The 9,919-nt window shown below is 38.7% G+C and overlaps 1 protein-coding gene across 1 annotated transcript in view; it reads left to right on the top strand.

Moving 5' to 3' along the window:
- The window catches only part of LOC136259176 (E3 ubiquitin-protein ligase TRIM71-like), a 70,197-nt gene that overhangs the window by 21,703 nt on the left and 38,575 nt on the right, over positions 1 to 9,919 (top strand). The gene's annotated exons all lie outside the window — the stretch shown is intronic.

Here is a 9,919-nt window from a genome sequence, read left to right as displayed (position 1 = left end):
CATCTGTCTTAAAATGCAGTCATGGACTGCTGCAGCTGGTCAATAAAATTAATTATTGGCCCAAAGGTGACTGGAATAGACAGGTTTTATGTATACTGTACTGCAAATTAGTCAAGCTTGAGCTGTCAATAAAAACAAAATTCACTGTACCAAAAACTGAAGTGTCTTGTGGACACCAAAAATGCAGACACTGCAATGTTACTAGTGATGTCCCAACATTTTCATGTCCTGTGGACACTTCAGCTTTTACAGTTTGGGACACAGTTGCAGAGGACAAGGTACATGTGCAAGCATGATGTGTGCACTGTATGTATTCTGTGACTAAAGGTATACACCTGTCTGGCTGACTTTTGGGCTTGAACCAGCTAGGGAACTACGAAGGTATTGTGATTATTTCTTGTGGGAATTAGAAGGTGCAAACTTTCATTATAGTATATCATTATAATATTATTATAACTGTATGTGTACATGTTATAATTATGTAAAATGTTTTGTTTTTGTAACTCCAACGGCTTAGCTGATTGTTGAGAGGTCAAAGTAATACTCATTCAATCTAACCAAATTTATATGCTTGCATAAATCTTTAAACTTAACAGACAATCAGCTGGACTTCTACAAAAAATAATCTGTGCCATTCAAAGTCTATAAACTGCAAAAGCTTTGGATGGCTATGGAGCATGTACAACACCGGATTTCAGTTTTATTAATTGTGTCCTGAAGGATACAGAAGGAGAGGGACATACCCAGGCTAAGATGTAAAATGTCAGAGAGAAAAAGTCTAGATTGGCAATAGAGTTGTCTAGTGTTAGGCATTCAATTTATTCAAAAGTTGTAACACGTTAAATATCTTGTGGAGTATAGAAACTTTCAAACTAGTACATGCATGATAGTGATGGTTGTAAAGTTTTTTGTAATTACCTATGAAATTCTTTTTGTACACAACTTATTATGAATTTAGCCACTCATGGTTGTAAATATGAACACTTCTGGTAAAGGGGTTACTCTTGTGGTTACTGTCACTCCTACAAGTATATCTGTCAAGTTGTGTATGGAAGTAAATACTAAACTAAATTACTATAGTACTATTTGTGTGTCAACTATAGAAAGTTACAGTTGGTGAAGTCGTAGAGAGAGCTGTCCAAAAGATTTTCCAGATGACCTCCTCCAAGATTTCAGATGGCGTGTTGTGATGTCTAAGTCAAATCCATTTAATATGTGCCATTTTATCTGCTTAGGAGTTACTGTATCACGGTGGCCAGCATGGAGGGACCAGTCCATAACTCAGTACTAACGTATACCATGCACACACTTGGCTGATTTGCATGTTGTTTGAATTAAATAGACAAATTCACTACTACACAAAGTTCTAATAATTAACATACAATCCTCATACTTTGGTGCTATAGCTTTGGTGTGCAGTGTTTAAAGATAGAATGTTTGTAGTTGTAATGTTTTGAGAAAAGAGACACATTGGCAGTTGTCATACAAGAAGAAGGTTCAACAGGTGAGAGTGAGACATGTCTTAGAGATAAACAGTGATTATCTTCATTGTTGATCCTTTAGTAAATGATTGTGGAGAGTAAGAGACCTATAGATATCAAGTTAGATTCACAAGTCATCACAGAGGAGTTTACCAACATAGTATAAGTGTGGTATAATGTGCATGGTCAATTCTTGTGTGTATTTTGAAGGATTAGTATGATTTGTACTCTATCCACAAGGACATGCAGTAATGCTGTGATAAGTTAATTATGCTAGTATCTGTTTATTTCTAAAATTGTATTTCATAAATAGTGTCAATACCAGAAGGTGTTGCCTTGTGTTTTGAAACTGTATGCTTGATGATGATATGACTAACATTGTTGAGAGAGAGGTCAATAATTTGAAAGTTACTTTACTGGTGTAGCAAGTGGATAAGAAACGATCTGACAGGGGAGCAATGCTCCCACCTTCATGGCTACATATGTACATGCTCAGACACACTTACGCTCTCTGGATATGCACATGTATAGTGTAAGTCGCCAATTATCGGCAGGTGCCAATTATTGGCACTTGTAAACTATGGAGGCTAAGGGGTATATGGAGGTTACCAAGTTCCACAATTAATGGGCTGTTATATCCTCTGAAACATTTCTTAGAATCATTTTCATTCGGTGATTATTGTTGTTAAAGCGCTATACAAGCTATGCTAGGTAAGCGTAAAAATAATTTTATATTAGAAATCAGTATGTTTTTACGTCTAACCTGAATATCTCTTGAATGGCTGGCCTCATCTTTGTAAAACTTCTGTGAAACAAAGTTACCCAAGGACTGCATCTCCCTGGTTCTCCCATAACAAATTTCACAAAAAACCAACGAGGCATCATGGAGTTACACACAAAATCACACACTGTGCCGATAATTGGTCAATCACGAAAGTATAGTTGCCGATAATAGGTACCCCACGCCGATAATTGGCACATGATAGGCATTGTGATTTTCCTTATAACAAGATGTTCTCTCACGTGAGATAATTAAAATTTGGTGTGCTAAGAAATGAAGGACTACTCTGTTGAATGGTTCAAACCGGAAGTTCATACATGTAGCAAGGCAAATACCTTGAGAGCAGCAGATACCAAATTGGCAGCTCACCAGCATTCAACTTCCACCATGCACTCAAGGGGATCAAACTGATCACTGATGTCACATCAGCTGTTTTTGCTACGTATTGTAACAAATCACTCTGTAATGATGGTATTTGGTGTATAAGAAATGGAAACACTTGTAATGTATCCACCGTTTCATCATTGGATAAGTCTTAAGGAGTGAAAACAACTGCTTTAAACGTCTGTAAACTAGTGGTGCTAAGTTGTTGACTGAAGTATATACAATGCCAGGCTGCATGCAGTTCTTAGCATGCTGTCTAAGCCAGAGGTGTAGCAACAATGTAGGCAGGTGAGGCAGTTACCTCACCAAATATTGATGACTGAAGTCACTGAACTGAAAGCTACATTGGACCTTTTATGCATTGAGAGCTTGCATTAATAAAGTTTATATGGCATTTAATAAGAGTCCATCCATAAGAGGTTAGCTACTAAGGTTTTCAGAAACTGGTCAGATCGATATACTCTAATAGAGCAGTCACCCTAACAGAGCACTCACCCTAATACAACAATCAAGCAACTTAAATTGCCCTCACAATCAATCTCTAACTTTCCTAGGGAAGCATAAGGCGGCCCAGACCCCCTGGATTGACATGTTACCAGTGCTATATACATGGTCTGAGCAACATGCATAAAATACCACAACGTGCATTCTATGCTATTACCATCATAGTAGAACTAAAATTACCTCCACATTCAGTCTTGTAGCTCTTAAAGTTTCAAAATTTTCCTGGGCAATGCCCCCCCCCCCCAAGCTTGAGCATGTTACGCTTGCTGATTGTACTTACACACTAGAGTACATGCATCATTCATAATATTGCAAGGTCTGCCTCACCTATTTAAAATTTCTAGCTACACCCCTGTAAGTCTTATTTCCTTAATTGTGTGAGACCCTTTTGATATATAGTTGATTACTGTGTTTGGTGGATGACCGATCTCCACCTCTTTTTCCTTTTTCTACTCAAGCCTTCATTCAGCCATGTCGAAAATGTAGCGGTCTGTCTATACTCTTAACTATTTATACTGCTCACGTACTCCAGTACAGTTTGGCGGCATGCAGCAATCAGCTTCACCAGGATTCCCGTCTCTGGTGCTCCCAATACAATTGAAGAACACCAACTAAAGTGTAAAAGGAAACAAAAAATTGTCACTCGCCTCTTCGGGTACTGTGGTACCAACGAATTCTCGTCTGGGAAGCGAGCGTCTCTTAACATAGCCTTGCTCATGCTCGCGAGTGTAGTAGCTGACTGGATCTGTAGGTCACTGCGGCGTGATCGGCTTGAAGGACCATGTTAACAGGTACGTACACCTTGCATAAGGAGCTTATGATTTAGAATTCCCTTATTTGTACCACTTGACTAGGACTCTTTTTGAGAAGCTGAGTGAAGAGAAAGCTTACCTATGTGTACCTTGTCAGAAAAGTTTAGTTACAAAACTGTTGTTAAAGATCTACTGACATAATTTCCAATTTAAGTGCACCACCACAAACAGAGTTGTCATCACATTCCAGACCATGCACTGGAGAGAAACGATCTGCTGAGACTGCCCAACTAGGAATTAACCTCCTTGAGAAGATGCTGAAGATGATGAAAGTATGTTTAAACACAGATGTACATTCCTATTTCCTAACATTGTAACACCATACAGAATGCTACACCAGAATCCATAATACCTTACAGACTAGAATTACTCACCTTCTACAACAGAAGTAACTTGTAAGTATCAAGATATTGAATTCTCCATTGCATAAATCAATGTTAAGGGAGTCTCTAAAATGTCTTGAGCAGTTCAATTGTGAATTGTGCTTGGAATTGCAGAAAGTTGTTTCTATATTTAGAAATTTTTAAATGTCTACTACCCAATCCAAGGAGAAATTTATCTGCTTTGTAATTTTGATGATGTTTAAGATGCAATAAAAGCAACTGTGCTAAGTTCAAAGCCAATGATGCTGCCATATACAAACAGGTATTACTGTTTTCCAGTAGATGGCTTTTACTTTAGTACAACAGGTCTACCAGTGCTTGCAACCTTTTAATGATAACAGTGTCAGTGACAGCTGCTGCCAACATTGTCAAAGCTTTGTCTGATAAACATGATGTAGATGTGATCTCCTGGGAAACAGCCTTTTGATGAATATTAAGGTTAGTCATTTACATAATTCATTAGAATTATTACTTTACTTTAAAATGAAATTAGATCACTGATGACCATCCACAGGCCAATACTGACCCATTACTTTGATTGGATGTAATAGAGGATGAAAGTGATGATGATGCTACCAGCAGTGAGTACTCAGTTGGAAACGTTACATTGTTTTCATTCATATGCTGTGTTGATTACAATTAACATACCTGATTTATCGGAAGATCTCCCTTCCTTCTCCAGATAAAACTTTTCCCAGTCCAGTGGATGTGGAGAAACTGTTCAGTGAATTTGAGGTCTTAGTAACATGGTACTGCTAATTGCATGGAATACCAACATCAGTTATGCAGGATTTCGGTACAGAGTATGGGCCAATTATTAAGGGCTAACAACGTATGGTGACATGGCACACCCACAGTACATTATCTAAGGAAATGCTGTATCTTGTAAATTGAAGTGGTACGCTGATGTAATGTACTTATTATTATTACTAGGACCGCGTCACATACAACCAAGTACATACACCAACGTGACAACCCCCTGGTGAGGCTATTAGGTGGTGAAGGCACAATCCCCAAATCAACTCAGTACGTCACAGTAGTGACATATACAACACAATAGTGGCATCGTAACTAAAGGCCACCAGTAGCTAAGTGCCAGTACATCATTGATGTGGTAATGGCACAGTGATGTGTACACAGTATATGCATACACAACCTACAGGAGATGCACAATACTGTAGGAGTATACAAGCCAGGTGAACCAGATAAAGGAAGACAGCCAAGCCAGCCAGAGCCTAGTAAGCTAGGTAAAGGCAAAATGTACAATAATACAAGAAAAATTTAAAACATACCACGCTCTTACAATACATTAGTACAAACAGACAGACAACCAAACCAACCAGAGCCTAGCAAGCCAGAAAAAATACAGTAAAATACAAGACATATGTACATTACAATACAAACAAACATACCTGTCCTTGTGCAGCTGGCATGTCAAACCTATTCAGGTGTCCTGCAGCCATCGATACACGGAGTGCATCCACTGGCAGCTGGCATGGCGACTTGAGACTTAATGTGCCAGCTGGCAACACTTTCAAACACAATTGAACAGCAATTCACTCGTCTAAATAGCCATTTGAATCTGCTCGATTGGTAGTGGGTATATCACGTGCTGTTTTGATCGGCATTAAATAGAATTGTCATACGTTTCTATCACCTCCACGGAAACATTCACCCATTATACGATTATCTCTTCATACAACATGGATTCTATTCCCGGTGAGTGCGAAGCCTTAGACCCTGTAGTTTTCTCAAACATTATTTATTAATTATTTATTTATTCATTCATTATTAATGACGTAATTTTAACCGCGTTTCGTATTATTCTTAGTACTTGGTTGTATAATAATTTCTCTTTTCTAGTTTGTGTTTTTAAATGTATTATCAAGTACAAGAATGGTGTGCTAATATTTTTATGGATTGTAACACAGCCAGTGTGCATGCTGATTTATGTTCCTGTCCAGCTGCAGGTGGCAACAAAAGACGGTGTCTGTAAGAGGTATCATGACTCAAGATTGATCCGAATCTTGCTGTTTGACGATCACCTGACTATCGTTCACGGTAGAGGTGCCATTACATTATGTGAATCAACTTTGCATTGTTTGGAGGGCTTTGTTCCAGCTGTTGCTGACTGGCATACCAGAATGTGCCAATACAGGTAAAATATTATCTCCTAATAATTGCTTAATATATTTTAGTACACTAAATGCAAGGCTGTACAAAAAGTCCAGCAGAGACAAAGGAACACTGTATCAACTAAGGAACTTAATACACTGGATGGTCATCAAAGAACAATCCTTCTAAGAACATGAAAGTAACAAAAAATTTTAATGGTTATATTACATGGGTAAATTGTTGCTGAAGCTACAAAGCTCATGAGGGATGAGCTATCTAGAGATTTTACATGCAATGACATTGCCAAATGCTTAGTGAGGAGTTGGAACAAGATTGGCTTATCTTCAAGCAACACTACCACAGCCACACGTACAGAGACACCACCCAAATGTGTATTGACTACAGTTATGCATTGAATTTAGGACTGCTGTGGCATGGCTTCCACAATGCTGTGAGGGAAGGTGATGAAGATGACCTCATGAGATATTGGAAATTTCTGTTGTCTATTTTTTAAACATTCGGGCTACTGAAACAACACGTTGGAGGCATTCAAATTACTAACACAATTAATACTATACTTTGGTCACCAAGGCAGGTTGCAGAGTTAAAGTGGGGAAGAATTGTCAACAGTTGGGGGCCTAAGCATATTTCCTTTATGCTTTTAAAATTGTCTATTGTGCTTTTGAGCATTGTTTCAAATTTTCCCAAATTATGCTCCAGTGTGGTAGGTTACTTTCTTGCTGGTCACTGAATGAAAATTTCAACAGAGAAAAAAACTCTTTCCGTAGCTACAGAAGATGGTAGCAAGACAAGCACCTTGAGAGCAGCAGATACCAAATTGGCAGCTCACCAGCATTCAGCTTCCACCATGCACTCAAGGGGATCAAACTGTTCACTGAAGTCACATCAGCTGTTTTTTTTTCTTCTAAGTATTGTAACAAATTACTTTGTAATGACGGTATTTGGTGTATAAGAAATGGAAACACTTGTAATGTATCCACCATTTCATCATTGGATAAGTCTTAAGGAGTGAAAACAGCTGCTTTAAACGTCTGTAAACTAGTGGTGCTTATAAGTTGTCGATTGAAGTGTGCAATGCCAGGCTGCATGCAGTTCTTAACATGCTGTCTAAGCCAGAGGCGTAGCAACAATGTAGGCAGGTGAGGCAGTTGCCTCACCAAATGTGACCGGATCTGCGAAAACCCGACACAATAGCGCAAGCCTAAATTTCCAGTATACAGCATTGAAAACAATTGGTGAAATATTTGCGTACTATTGAAAAAATCCTGTAACTTTTTTGAATGTCTCTTTCGTAGTGAAAGAAGGGACTAACAATAAACACCTGGATATCATCTTATTCACCTACTCAAGAGAAGTTAGAAAATCTTTGTTTCGTTTCAGTAGACTCAAGGCTTTGTAAGTTAAGAGCATTTGTTTATGTTATGTCGAAGCAATCATATGCGATCAATTTTTCTTCAGAAATTATCCAGCAAAGAAAGGCGATAAAAGGACAAACTTACCCAGTAAAAGGACAAACTTACCCAGCCTCTATCCATGGCGAACATGATAGTGAAAAGTTCAGTCCAGCACATCCATTCTTTCGTAAGTTATGACCATTTTAGTGAGCGCCTGTAATTTATTTTCACAATACTTGCTGTACAAATCAATTTTTCTGTTGTTGCTACTTTTTAGGGCTGTAATTCTGAAAGTTATTGGCATATGAGGCTGAAACTTTGCTAGGCAATACACTTGGCTAAGTAGATTATAATTAATAATAACAGGAATTCGAAAAATGCATTATCGTGTCGGGTTTTTGCAGATCCGGTCACAAATATTGGTGACTGAAGCCACTGAACTGAGAGTTACATTGGACCTTGAAAGCTTGCATTAACATGGTATTTAGTAAGAGTCCATCCATAAGAGGTTAGCTACTGAGGTTTTCAGAAACTGGTCAGATCAATATACTCTAATAGAGCAGTCACCCTAAAAGAGTACTCATCCTAATACAACAGTCAAGCAAATTAAACTACTTAATTTGCTCTCACAATCAATCTCTAACTTTCCTAGGGGAGCATAAGCCGGTCCAGACCCCCTGGATTGACATGTTACCAGTGCTATATACATGGTCTGAGCAACATGCATAAAATACCACAACGTGCATTCTATGCTATTACCATCATAGTAGAACTAAAATTACCTCCACATTCAGTCTTGTAACTCTTAAGTTTCAAAAATTTCCTGGGGCAATGCCCCCCAGATCCCCTAGCTTGAACATGTTACACTTGCTGATTGTACTTACACACTAGAGTGCATGCATCATTCATAAAGCATTGCAAGGTCTGCCTCACCTATTTAAAATTTCTAGCTACGTACGCCCTTGGCCTGTAAGCCTTTCCTTAATTGTGTGAGACACAGTTGATTACTGTGCTTGGCGGATGACCGATCTCCACCTCTTTTTCCTTTTTCTACTCAAGCCTTCAGCCATGTCGAAAATGTAGTCTGTCTACTCTTACTTATTTATACTGCTCACGTACTCTAGTACAGTTTGGCGGCAGCAATCAGCTCCACCAGGATTCCCGCCTCTGGTGCTCCCCAATCCAATTGAAGAGCATCAATTAAAATGTAAAAGGAAATAAAAACAGACTACACTTAATTTTTGTCACTCGCCTCTTGGGATACTGTGGTAACAAGGAATTCTCTTTTGGGAGGCGACCGTCTCTTAACATAGGCTTGCTCAGCCTCACAATGCTCGCGAGTGTAGTAGCTGACTGGATCGAGGACTGGATCTGTAGGTCGCTGCGTCGTGATCGGCTTGAAGGACCATGTATAAAGCGAATACCACGGAATAATATTACTTCATGCAGTGCTACTACAACGTGGTCAGTCTCGTGATCTAATCAGCTTAGCACCGACGTGGCGTGTGATAGCCACTGATAGGTGCTCAGAGTCGAGGATCTTTTGGCTGTTGCGAAGGTTGTCGTTTCGTGTTGCAGATATTGAGACACAATTGGTGAGTTGCTGTGCATGTATTGTGTTGTTAAAAATTAATTGTAAAACGTAAGCAAAGTTCATAGTTCATTTAATTAGCACATACCATGACAACATGTATTTTGTACAGTTGAGTCTCTATCATGATAGTATAAAATTATTGGACATGACACCAGGGTGAAAATTTTACTGCTATATTTGAAAGTTTTCCGGAGATTACACTGTAGTATCCCAGTGTTATCTTGATCCTTCACTAGTACAGTGAAAACATGTCATTCAAGATGTAGTCACCTAGCTCCATACCACCAATTGATGCACTTGTGACCAAGATCAAGATTTAATCGAGTGATCAAGGGAAGAACAGCTTTGCCAGAGTTTAAATAATTTGATTCGTGAGCACATCAATTGGCGGTATGGAAGTGACTACCCCTTGTCATTGTAGGGCAAAATTTCATTAACCCTTAACAAAGA

Source organism: Dysidea avara, chromosome 6 (genome assembly GCF_963678975.1).
Source record: "Dysidea avara chromosome 6, odDysAvar1.4, whole genome shotgun sequence".
Classification (NCBI taxonomy): domain Eukaryota; kingdom Metazoa; phylum Porifera; class Demospongiae; order Dictyoceratida; family Dysideidae; genus Dysidea; species Dysidea avara.
The sequence above is the reverse complement of the archived record's forward strand: the minus strand, read 5'-3'. Positions and strand labels throughout refer to the sequence as shown.